The 13,641-nt window shown below is 42.4% G+C and overlaps 1 protein-coding gene across 3 annotated transcripts in view; it reads right to left on the bottom strand.

The window, feature by feature from the left end:
- The window catches only part of MEIS1 (Meis homeobox 1), a 142,761-nt gene that overhangs the window by 97,407 nt on the left and 31,713 nt on the right, over nucleotides 1–13,641 (bottom strand). The window lies entirely within an intron of this gene.

Here is a 13,641-nt window from a genome sequence, read left to right as displayed (position 1 = left end):
CTAGGGAATATTCTTGGAACCTCAAAGGAATGCTTCCACTCCTTGCTATGTAGCTTTTATTAACATTCCATCATTTAGTGGAGCAATTAATGTTTTCCAAAGCTGATTCCTTTCCTATCAAGAGCATCAGGACATCTGGAAACAAAGTAATGGGCAGTCTTTCTAAAAATACACAAGCCTACATCCTGGGAAAGAAAGTGAAAACTAACAGCGAAACAAAATTCCGGACACACAAAATGAGGTACACTATTTTAAAGGCCAACTTTCAATGTAGACACACTACGGACCAGGTGACAGATTGTGAGTCAAGAAAATACTGTTTCAGTATTAAAAAACAGTATCCTGGATTCTTCAACATTCTGGCAAAAGTGGATGGAATGGAGTTGTATCAGCAAGTGTTAAGAGTACACTATTTTCCATCCTGGAATCGATTAAGTCGTAGGCAGGTAATTTGAAGATTCTACATAAAAAGAAAACTCAGCAGTCTGGGAAGGGGAAAGACAGGATTAGCACCCACTGAGAGTCCATGAACACGAAGGCTTGTGAAACAAAGCATCTACTCCGAGGAAATGCTCATCAATCAGCTGTCAAGCAAAGGGGGAAGTCACCTCATGTTCAGAGCAGTAAACTGATGAAATGAGTCACCAAATTCCCATGATAGCTTGACTGGCCCCTTCCTTTCCATGCAGCCCCTGGTCACCATGGAGCCAGAGCCTTCTCTGCGGGAAAGCAGGCCAGCAGAGGGTGGTGGCCGGGCTTCCAGGAGCTGCCCTCAGACAGGGTGGGAAGAACATGCAGCCAGGGTGTGGGGGAGAAGCCATATGCCACAATGACCAGCCTACTCAGGGAGGCTACCCTGAGAATACAGGGAATGTGCCGGAAGGGACCTGTGGTCTAGAGAGCAGTGTTCTGAGACTTGGCCTGCTTCCAGCCCTTCTGAGCTCCTCTACCCCTCACCACTCAGTCTGGTCCTGTCTCCTCCTCAAAGGTTCTCCAGAGCCTCCTCCTTCTGACTCAACCCACAACCCCAGTCTTCCTGCATATGAAAAGTGCTGGCCCCAACCTTCCCCCTGACGCATCCCTCTTCACTCAGATCTGCCCAGGACACAACACTGTTTTCAGTGGCTCCCCAATTTCCAGCCAACTCCCAACTCCCAAGGCAATGTATATGACCCTTCACGGTCTGGTCCTGCTCCCTGCCGGCCTCACCTCAGACTTTCCTTGCCCCTGTTCTCTGCTCACACACCAGCTACAGTGGCATGCTTTCTCTTTCCTTCATGCCACTACACAAACTAATTTCTGTGCCTCGCATGCCCCTCTACTTCTCCATCCATATCAAGTTTCCATAGCAAGCTGCTCCTCGAGGAAGCTGGGTAGGAGACTGGGAATGAAAGCAGATGGCTCTCAGGGCTAACTCTGGGAGTGGTGGCAGTGGTTGCCTGGAGTGCTGAGATGGACCCACATCCAAGTCTCATTCAACGAGAAAGGGCACTGTGATGGATTAATGTTGCCTGCCATGGAAGGCTGGGGAGAGGCAGTCACTGCATCTTCGCCAGTTTGTTAGGTGCCACGTCTCTGCTTCCAAATTACACTGAGTCCAATGAACCGTGAGACTTAACCTGCCCTGTGTGAACTGTCTGCTCCATCACTGGACGTTCAGCGCCTTGATTCCAGGAGTAGCCTCTCTCATTCTCAAGTCTCACATCTAGCAATGGGCTGGTACACAGTGGACATTCCATTAATACTCAGTAAGTTGGTGAATGGGACTACTTCTATCTTCACCTTTTCTAGGTTTGGGAGCACTCCTGTCATCAGCTTAAAATTCACGATATCAAACAATACCTTTTATTGGCACTAAGAGAATTCCTTTCATGTGGGGAGATGTTCTGAGTGCTTGGTAAATCAAATATTCACAACACACAATCCCCTCCAATTTTACAGGCTGAAATCATAAACACTGTGGCCACCATATCTTACCATCCCAGTATCCCAGCTCAGTCCCTCAGCATCTCCATTTTAATCATCACTTATCTGAATCTTAAATTGGGGCTTCCCTGGTGGCTCAGATGGTAAAGCGTCTGCCTGCAATGCGGGAGACCTGGGTTCGATCCCTGGGTCAGAAAGATCCCCTAGAGAAGGAAATGGCAATCCACTCCAGTACTCTTGCCTGGAAAATTCCATGGACAGAGGAGCCTGGTAGGCTACAGTCCATGGAGTTGCAAAGAGTCATACACGACTGAATCACTTTCTATCTCAATCTCTCCAGATCCATTTACCTCATTTCAGAGGATAACGACCAAAAGGACAAGAGTATTCTCACCTGTACCCCTGTCCCCAGGTACAGGGAGAAAAGACTGGAGAATGGAGCTGGCTCACCATAAAATGGTCAGAAGGGGGTGACAGAAACTGGGAAAGACACTCATGGCATCACAAAACAATCAGCACTGCAGTTCATATGAAGACAAGCTGTCATCTGTTTCAGCCACGGCAATCAAACTTAGCTTAGATACCAAGGAGTTAAAATGTGAATGGGCTGAATATAAATCTAGAAATCCAGACAAATAAAGCAAATATTGATCAAGCACTTACTCTATTTGCAGCACTGTGCTAGGGAGCTGAGGGAGATGTAAAGGAGCCCTGCAGGTGCAGTGAGGATGTCAGCCTATGCCGTCTTCCTGGATTAGCTGGGTGAGGATATGTGGGTTCTAATGCCTGTCAAAGAGATTCTTCTGAGCAACTTCCAAGGATGCTCTAAATCTCGGAACTAATTATATTTCACTCTTCATTTTGGCTGCTAGGAAGCTCAGAGCCAAATTAACTGCCTACTTCTTACAACTGGACATGAGCCTATAATTCATAATGTTCCATGCTCTCTTAAGAATGACTTCTTATTTTCTTTTCATTCTAATTTTTTCATCTACTTTTTTTGAATTTTATAATATACTATATATTTCTCCTTCCTTCCTTAAATCCTTTCATAGAATGAAAAGGAAAATACGTAAAAACATTGTATAATTAAGATATATCCTCTTCACCTAAGGTATCAAAATACAAAAGGGTGTCAAGGTCTTACCTGTCCTGCTGTCACGGGTGTATTGTAAAAGGGGGCACTCAAGGAAAGAGTCAAACAAAACAAATAAAATGTTTAAAAAGAGAGAGAACTGATCAAATGCTAAAGATCTAGCCATAAGCCTATTGGCAAATACGATGCTTTCCGTATTGACTCTTCAATTCCTTCTTTCTTAAAAAAAAAGTTTTGAAGATAATTTTGACTTTCTAGGTAGAGCCTTGTTCCCTTCTTCTCCTGATGTGGGAATAGGTAGGAGAAGTTCTACCTCTTCCATTCTTTGTTAGGAAATAAGATGAGTTTCGTCTAGTTGGGAAGGCACATGGGTTGATATTGGTAAACAGGGAAGGCCAAAGCTAATGGTACTAATCAGACAGAATGCTTTTAGGTTAAGTAATTACAGAAAATTATCTGCAAGACTGAACTAATCCACAAAGCCAGACACTTGAGCAAAACCCAACTTATCAACTACACTTCTGGGACCAATCAATGTAAAAGGGAGACAACGCCTACCTCTTTTAAAGGAGAATGCTTGGCATAAATTTACTGTTTGGGTTAGTTTTTGCTAGGCCAACAGCCAAAACCTCCACCACTATCCTTAATTAGTGCTAGCAGTCATGAGGGAGAGAGATAAATTCAGGAGCAGAGCTCAATATCACATCCCAGGGGATGGAATCACGTCTGCTTCTGGGAACAGCACAGGACATAAAAGCATTCTCCCAGGGCGGCACAGTTACTCCTGTAATCCATCCTTAACCTCTTACCTCAAGGTTCCTCAAAAGATTCCAGAATGCTGCAGCCAGTCCCCAGCCATCTTCTGTTGGACACCCATTCAGGCCCAGAGGATAGAACCCAAGAGGAGGAGTAGGCAGAACTAGCAACTAGGCAGATGCTGCGATTTAAGGTGCATCCCCAAGCCCCGTCTACCACCAAATTCTGCAAGAGCTACCAATAGAATCTTTCCTTGAGTGCCCCAGTCAAAACACCTCTCTGGGGGTGGGAACAGGCAAAACTTTGGTATCTGTTTACATTTTGACAGAGAGGATCGTGTGTGATCTGGTACCCAGAAGAAATCAGTCCTGGGGGAATGTAGTGCAGACAGTTTGAAAGCATGAGAGAGTCCCCAGTCCTCTTCAACAAATAATTATCCATCAGTGGTCATGTGCCATAACTATGCTGGGCACAGGAGAGTTAAAGATGAAGAAAACATAATCCCTTGGGGAGGCTGATGCATGAATGTTTCATTTAAATATATGAGAAAGGAGGCACTTACCTAGAGGGCCAATGGTTAAGACTAGGGGTGTGGGTTTGATCCCTGCTTGGGGAACTAAGATCCTGCATGTTGCATTGTGTGGCCAAAAATTTATGTTGTTGTTTAGTCATGTCTAACTCTTTTGCGACCCCATGGACTGTGTAGGCCATCAGGCTCCTCTGTCCATGAGATTTTCCAGGCAAGAATACTCGAGTGGGTTGCCATTTCTTTCTCCAGGGGATTTTCCTGACTCAGGGATTAAACTCATGTCTCTTGCATTGCAGGTGGATTCTTTACCACTGAGCCACCAGGGAAGCCCCCTACACACACACACACACACACACACACACACACACACACACATATATACTTAGAATGTCTAGGAGGATGGACATGAAAATATGTGTGTGTGTGTATTTGTGTATATATACACACATATGTTTATGAAAAAGGACAAGACACAGGATACCCTGAGAGCATAAAAGGGGGTCACTTCCTCCAATCGGGGGGTTCACAGAATACTTCTTACAGATGACACAAATTAACATAGAAGTTTTTAACCTGGACTTCCCCAAGGGGACCCATGGTTTAGAACTCAGAAGACCTAAGTACTTAGGAGGGAAAAAAATAATCTTTTATTATCAGTAAACTTTAACTGGAATGAGTATTTACCTCAAGTGTGTATCTAGGTAGGCACAAATCACAGAACTATTAGTAGGACCTGTGACTTTGTCACCTGTGGAAATCATAATAACATATCCCAAAATAGTTGTTATAAATACCTTAAGACACTGTTTACATTCATCATTCAAAAATGTGGTAGACAACAGAATTATTGCTAGACTTCATTATTTAATGCATATTAAAACAAGAAACTTATATCATTATATTACAATTTGTTTTTTAAAATATTTTGATAACTGGATTTCAGTATAGTTTCCCTCATAATCTTATGTATTTGATTTTATGCATTAATAAAAATACTACTGACAAGGGATCCATTGACCTCACCAAACTGCCAAAGGGATCTTCTCCCCTTCAAAGTGTCAGGATTCCCTGAAGAAGATCAGTATGAATCAGCTGATGTGAATAAAGACTGAGAAAGCAATGAGGACCCCACTGGTTCAAACAGCAGAGACCCTTGGTGGCCACTTGGGCCAAGTTCCCAAGAAGGGACTATGGATCACAGTTGGCCTCACAGGGCCCCAGAGATGCTGAACTTACATGGCAGTCTGAGGATCAAGGTAGAAGTGTCCCTCTGCCAGTTAGGACAAACCCCATCCACTCTGTGTTTCAGTCAACATCCTTGGCCACAGAGTTCAGTGTATCTGCATCACTGGTGTATTGTGAAATACATACACTCATAGCTTCCTAAGAATATTCAGTATTTAGTGAATATTTCACCTCCATAAGCTTAATGCTCTTGGTAGCACACATGAGCTTCCTGAGGGCAAATACTATGACCTACTCAATTTAATAGCCTCACACAGGGCACCTTCCATACAGTAAGTGCTTAATCTATTTCTAATGACTTGACTGAAATGTATAAATTTACATTTCTCCCCTTAAATACAACTTGTGATCATATTCTGGCTCATCTGCAAGAAGTGATTACAATTTTAAACTCTTTTTAGCTCCTTGGGCTATATGAAAGGGATGCTTCCCTAAAATTAACTTCCTCATTGCAGCCTTGCCAAGAATGACACCTTATAAAGAATCTACTACCAGGGACAATGGATTCTCTCCTGGTTTATTTTCTAGAGTAGAAACTGAAACACATGTTTCAGCTGTGCCAGGCTGTATGTGGTGACCTTAGAATGCCTAGGAGGATGGACCTGAAAAGCAAGTTATTGCTTATAGTTTAAAACTCAATGCAGAGTCAAGAGGAAAAAGGAAAGTGAAAGAGAAGAAAAGAAAAGAAAGGCCTTATTTGGAAACTGAATTAAATAATTACACACTAATATCTGAGTTTTGAAAGCACAGGTGACCCTTTTATTATTTACATAAGGCAATAAAATGCATGTTATTAATACAAATGTGGAATATATTCTTCTATACGAGATATGTTTTTGAAAAACACTTCACGGTTTTGGGAAGAAAGAACTAACCATTTACTTCCAGGTCCACTACAACAGAAAGTATCACATCCCACTCTCCCTGAGAGGCCAGCGTTGTTACAGTCAGAAAAGCTTTCTCTAATCTTCAGTAGACAAAGTGAAATTGTAAAGAAGACACCTTTCTAAAATGTTTTCATACCTTCTGGCTTGCAGGACTTCCTGATGAGTTGACATAACATCATCATTCATAGAATTCTTTGCTACTCATTTTTTATTTTAAAATATTACAAGACTCTTGAGAGACCAATGCCATTAATTCTTGGAAAGTCAGAGAACTGGGGTATAATTTCAGAAGTCCGACAAGTCACACCGAAGTCGGTATTTCTTAAGAAACCAACACAACAAAAACAAAATTTCAATTCATCGAAGGCAACAAAAATCCCAGTATCTGCACAGGTGACAGAGCAAGTGTCAGTGGCAAAGCCCACATTACGTACAGAGTATTCTATAACTGCAAACCAGGGGGGAAACAGACTTGTGGTTTTAAGGCCATACTTAACAAGTACCGCACTTCTTACATTTCAAAACCTAGAGTACAAAATTTGATAAGCTATCCAGACCTTGAGTTCACACATAAATAAAAATGAGCAATCAACAGAAAATATACGAAATGAGCCTGTTGACTAATGTCCTGTCTTTTCCAATCGAGGGTCAGACCCATTCAAACCCAATCACATGAGGATGGACTCTGTAAAGGTCAATCAAAGGCAGGCTGAAACTCCAACTGTCTCGCTGACCTTCAGAGCTTGTGACAAATTGCTATCAGTCAATGTCAACTAATGACAGGAGCTCTTTGGCTAATCAATTGTTCTAAAAATGATCAAGAAACTACTCACAGGACAGCTCATTTTCACATCAATGCCTCTGAAGTATGAAAAGCTCATTTTTTGAGTTTTTAATAAGCTCATAAGTAAAGCAGTTACTTGGTAACAGAGGTCACCTTACAGAAAAAGACAGAACCTTTGTCTGCCTTTTACATATTCTTTTATTACCATATTATAGTAAAAATATGCCATGGATATGCCACAGGGCTACATAATAAAGTAGGTAACACTTCATCCACTTTGCAACACACACTTTTGTGTTAGAGGGAAATCTATTTGGGAGTAAATAATTTCAAGTGAATTTTTCAGTTAAGATGAAAACCAATGACCAAGTCCACTGGGGATGTACCCCTGGTATTAGTGAGAATATGCACTTTCTGTGAAAACACTCGTGGCCAAGTTCATGCCCCTAAATAAACAGTAATGCCTTTCAGATTATGCAGTTATTTTTTTTTGTTTAAAGACAACCTGCTTCCATGATGCCTGAAGCCAAGCAAATGGAGAACAGAAAACAGTTACTCACATTTGATGAGTCAATAAAAGATAAGGTGATTAGAGTACAGGGTGTTCTTGGGAAAAAACAATTCTCTGTCCATACATCTAATTTAACATATTTGATAAGTTAGTAATATGGAACTTTTTGATAACATGGATTTGCAGAGTATAATAACTTCCCCTTTCTTTTTTTACACCTGACTTTTCCCATCAGGAAATCATTTTCCTGTTCTGCCTGCCACTGCAAGCAAAGACCACACTTGAATTTGCAATCAACATTAAATGTAACTGAAGTACAACACAGGGCAGCAGTGGCCCAAGGCCTAAGGCCTGTGATCACAATTGTATTCTACTTTTTTTACCAAAGTGTATTTTGCAAAATGCATTCTAGTGCTATTGAAATAGAGGACATTCTGGGAGAAGAACAAGGCTTAAGAAGTAAGTGTGAACAAATATAGGATCATTTAAGTCACCTGGACCAACAGACAAATAAATGAAAAAAAAAAAAGTCTACTTTTTAGACATTTTTCTTTCTTTTCAGGGTGCTTAGATTATTATAAATATTTTGTTTTTAAAATAAATTGGGATAAAAAAAAAACAAAATAAAACTGTTTCAAAACAAGCAGTATTTACTTTGTGTCTTCATCTGAAAAACTGCAGATTACAGATTATATCCTAAACCAGAGTTGCTACAGTAGTTTTTCAAATTAAAATATCTTCTGTGGCCTCAACTACTCTCAAGTTGTCCATAGGAAAGAAATAAAGGAGGGAGGGCAACACTTGAGCCAAGCCATAATTGGAAGTATGTGAAAAATGAAGTGTCAGTTTGGTCAATAAAGGGCAAAGGTCAAGGGGAACTGCAGCCCAAACTCTGTGCGAAATTGCTCATTAAGACATCCAATCAGAGAGCTCCTTCCCACCTACCCCATTATTCATCAGACAGCTGACTGTTTCAAATGCCCGGGTTTGGGCTGTTATTACTTTTCTTCTTCATGTAAAAAGGCGAGCGGGTATATAAATCGTTGCTTAGTCATCTGGAACAAAATGTGGCCCTTCCCTACCTCCTTCTCTCCACGCACCCGCCCCCCCACCCCCACCCCACCGCCCTGCTCTCACCCAGCTCTGCCTGCTGGCTTCACAGGTCTGAAATGACTGCCTCCAAATTCCCTTCAATAATAAATGGAATTGCCTTCTGCCTATAGGTTGCCGGAACGCCTACAAAAGCTGGTGTGCAGGGGGGAGGGGCAGTGGCAACTGCTGACACATTATTGTAAAGAAATAGCAGTGCTTCTCAATGGTTCCTCTTTAAAGAAACATCCTGATTTTGCATTTTTTTGTGGGAGCAAAGATACCATTGTTGATCTGAGCCCTGGCCCCCCAAGAAGTTCATAAGCGGGTTTTAGAAAAATTCTAGAGACCGGCAAAATTCTTTAGGGTTGAAATGTTTCATGTGCAATTTCAATGTAAAAATCAGACTTTTTCTTTCTCCTCACAAAAGAGGAAAATGAGATGAGCTTGAAGTGGGAAATGTTCTGCGAGAGAAATGTCCTTACTTGTTTTCTAGGCTCCTCTTCTCAATTCAATAAATCTTTGAATGAGTGCAATGGTGGAGGCTCTTCATACATAATACAAATTAATCATATCAATCATCCTACTCCGCTGTCAAGAGCTCAGTCATCCTTCTACTTAGCACACAAAACTGGATTCTCAGTCCCCAGCAGAGTAGAACCCCCCTGAAGCTAACGCTGATTCTGTTTGATTCACAGCTTCATCACCCGATTACAGACAAGAGCACCAGGCCCAGCGCAGGCAATAGGAGCCAGAGTCCTTGAGGTGATCACAGAGAGAATGGCCCTCGCAGGACCTGTTTTCCCATTTCTAGGTAACATCCCAGGATCACATCAAATAGTGGCTTGGGCTCTGGAGTCAGACTGCATGGGTTCAAGTCCCTGCTGTACCACCAACCAGGATGTGACTGTGGGTAAGTCTCTCCACCTCTCTGGACCTCGGTGACCTTCTCCACAACACGAGTGATGAAATACCTACACTGACTGACAGCCCATAGTGGGTTATTTTATTATTTCATTGCTATCACGTATTCATCTCTCTTGACTTTCAACCCAAAAAGGAGACTTGCCCAAACTCAAAACGTGGAAGCACAGCTAAGGCTGCTTATGAGCTACAGAGTGGCTCTGGAAGCCCTGGGGTGGGGGTGGGGGTTTACTGTGCCGTGGTTAGTCGCTCAGTCATGTCTGATTCTGTGTGACCCCATGGACTGTAGACCGCCAGACTTCTCGGTCCATGGGGATTCTCAAGGCAAGTGTACTAGGGTGGGTTGCCATGCCCTCCTCCAGGGGATCTTCCCTACTCAGGGATCAAACCCGGATCTCCTGCGTTGCAAGAGGATTCTTTACCATCTGAGCCACCAGGGGAGCCCCGGGCCGAGGGGAGCAGTGGGAGAAAAATCCATGAAGAAAACACCAGATTTGCTTGTGTTCTTCCTGTCCAAACCACATGCTTACTAGAATAGACCCTGATTACGATCAGTAGGGCAGCTGCACCCAGTAGGATAAAAAAGACACACGAAAGAGCCCAGGATCTGCCAATGTGCACCTCATCCTAGGTCCTGAACACACCACGTCCTAAAGCAGTTACAAAGACAAGAGATGAAGATTCCGAGGTGGCTGACAGTGACTCATTTCCAGATTTCTCAGCTCTACTTTTGCCTCTTCTGAAATGGGAAAATAGCAAATCATTGACAGGGCGAAAATAAGAATCAAATCTCATATCTCTGGAAGTGCTTTGAGGAAAGTTAAAAAGTAGACAAAAATCAATGTTGCAGCCACATCAGCTGAAACCCCCAACCAAATACAGATGTTAGGCCTTCCTTATAAATCCCCATTTAAAGGTACTTCGCTATTGAAGACTCAATTTCCTGCAAGGGACCACAAGTGTTAATATGAAATGAATGTAGATGCCATAAGAAGACTTGCCATGATAAATAATTTGAGTTGGGCGAGAGATATATTATATAAATCATTCATGTATGTTCATTCACTTCAGCCATGTCCGACTCTTTGCAACCCCAAGGACTATAGCCCACCAGGCTCCTCTGTCCATGGGGATTCTTCAGGCAAGAGCACTGGAGTGGGTTGCCATTTCCTCCACCAGGGGAATCTTCCTGACCCAGGGATTGAACCCACATCTCCTGCATTGCAGGTGGATTCTTTACTGCTAAGTAAATCATGAATAAACACTGCTGCTGCTGCTAAGTCGCTTCAGTCGTGTCCGACTCTGTGCAACCCCATAGACAGCAGCCCACCAGGCTCCCCCGTCCCTGGGATTCTCCAGGCAAGAACACTGGAGTGGGTTGCCATTTCCTTCTCCAGTGCATGAAAGTGAAAAGTGAAAGTGAAAGTGAAGTTGCTCAGTCGAGTCCGACTCTGTGACCCCACGGACTGCGGCCCACCAGGCTCCTCCGTCCATGGGACTTTCCAGGCAAGAGTGCTGGAGTGGGGTGCCATTGCCTTCTCCACTAAATCCCCGAAAAAGAAGAATATCGCTGGCATTTTCTTGGTTATATACCTCATGTATATTCTCTTCAGAATGACCAGCATTTGATTCTGTACTTTATTGTTTATGCTTAGGTAAAAATGTAGACTAAAACTCCTCTATCAACCAGAAGAGTCACTCATTTGTCTAATTATCAGGTTCTCAAAATTCCTCAAACTGCTGGAACTCTTTACTAGGAACTGTTAATGTATTTTGAAATCTGTCAGAATATTATGATTTCCTGGATGACTGATTTTCTTTTCTTTACTTTGTAAGTCCGAAAGAACAAGGCTCGCTTGAGAGTCTGTCACATGCCTACCTTGCACTGTAGACAAGGTTGTTTAACAGAAGACCAAAGCCTAGGGGATTTTTTTCTCTTTTTTTGTACCTTGGGTGCCATAATAAAGTGGCAAACATTGAAAACGAATAAGGGAAAAAGAAATGCAGTACAAATAATATAGTAGAAAAAGTTTTAAAATATGTATTACTCCCGTCTGTGGGGGAAACACCTCTCCAGATATGTTCTTGACAGATTGAGTTATTTCTGTCTATTGGGTATGTATAAAGACATATTTATGGATTTATAAATCTTTTGAAGAGGGCTGTTATTTACCCAGTTGACTAAAATGGACTCAAACTGTGTAAATAACTATTTAGGACATGCACTACGGGCCAAATGCTGGCACGGCTTACACATCCATGCCTGCCAGAAAAGGCAGACAGGAGAACACGGGAAAGCCACGGTGCACAGCTAATCCAAAGGCTGCACAAAGATCCAGCTCCACAGGTCTCAAGGATGAAAAAAAAAAAGAGCCGAGAAGGGTCGTGGTTGGCATGGAAATGCACAGAAGTTGTTGAAGCAACACTTCCAGGCATCATTCTGCATTTAGCAGGGAATAAATCGCACTGCCCAGGAGAGCCTATGGGGAGGGGTAGGGGGCACAGAAGGTGTGACTCCTACCACCTCTGTGGTCCAGCTGGTGGGGGGAGTCCTGGGGGTGGGGGGTGTGATCAGCACCAAAAGCCTTCCCATGATGACCGTGGAAATAAGTGACTTTACTTCTTTGCTAGAAAGAGGGCATGATGAGAAGAGTCTTAAAAAAATAATCAGGAAACTGAAATTTGAGGTCTGGCACTGCACCATAGCTTCAGCAAACTGCCCAGCTCATCCAACCTCCTGTTCCTCATCTGTCAAATGGGCTAGACCTGTTTTATCTACCGCCCAGGATTACATGACTGTTTTCCACAGGTTCCATTCGAATGAGACAATTTATGTGAAAATGCATTAAAAGGAAAAACAAGCTAGTGGTTTTTATATGAAAAAACAGAAAGAGAAACGATGTGAATGGAAAACTCCAGTAACGTGAAGGGTATATGGCTTACAATCACATTCATTATTAAACTGGCCTTTGGAGAACACTCATTGAAGGAGAAATGAACCTGAGAAATTCCTGATTCCTTGTTCTGATGTGTCAAAGGGGAAGACTGGGATGGGGCACTTCCCTCTGAAAATCTTTGTATCTGAGGATGTTTCTGTTTTAAATTCAAATACATGGTAGCAGTTTACATCCTTCAAAGTAGCAGCTAAACTAGGGGCCTGCTGGGTGATGTATTCTTTTTAAAATAGCAAGACATGAAAAAAAGAAAAAGAAACAAACAAACGAAACACTAGGCTATGACCCCATGTAGCAACTTTGGAGCACAGCAGAAAGAATTGAGATTCCATTTACACCTTTCGAAAATTCATGGTGCAAGCTGAATTCTGAAAGTAGGGCTTTCTATGGAAATGTTGACCTCACCTTAACTACAGCACTGTGAACAGTGACACCATAATATATACATACCCACACTTGAAAGGAAAGAGGCCCTGTGGATTTATGCTGCATATAATTCTGCAGTAAAAGGCAGAGGTCAGAGGTTACCTGTTTCTGTCTCAGCTCTGAACAAGTTTACTATTCCAGGCTCCATTTTTACTAGACTTAGAGCTGTGATGATGTCAGCAACTTCTCTCTGAACAATAAAATATCTCAAATGCTTACAATTCTACGTGTAGAAGTTATTCCCAGTCCAAATAGCATACATGTACCCGCCTCCCAAGAAAGGACTTTCCTGTTTCTGTTATTCCCTTCTCTAGGGGAATCTTCTTGACCCAGGACTCCTGAATGGGAGGCGGATGCTTTACCATCTGAGCCACCAGAGAAAGTTCCGCATTGTCAAACTAATCGTGTTCAATTCATTGCAGACATTGCAGTTCTAATTGCATAGCCCGGTTTGGTTAGAAAACAAAATTCTTTTGTTGGGTAACAACACTCCAGTGAAACATGATCATAAAAG

This window comes from Bos indicus, chromosome 11 (assembly GCF_029378745.1).
Source record: "Bos indicus isolate NIAB-ARS_2022 breed Sahiwal x Tharparkar chromosome 11, NIAB-ARS_B.indTharparkar_mat_pri_1.0, whole genome shotgun sequence".
NCBI lineage: Eukaryota > Metazoa > Chordata > Mammalia > Artiodactyla > Bovidae > Bos > Bos indicus.
The sequence above is the reverse complement of the archived record's forward strand: the minus strand, read 5'-3'. Positions and strand labels throughout refer to the sequence as shown.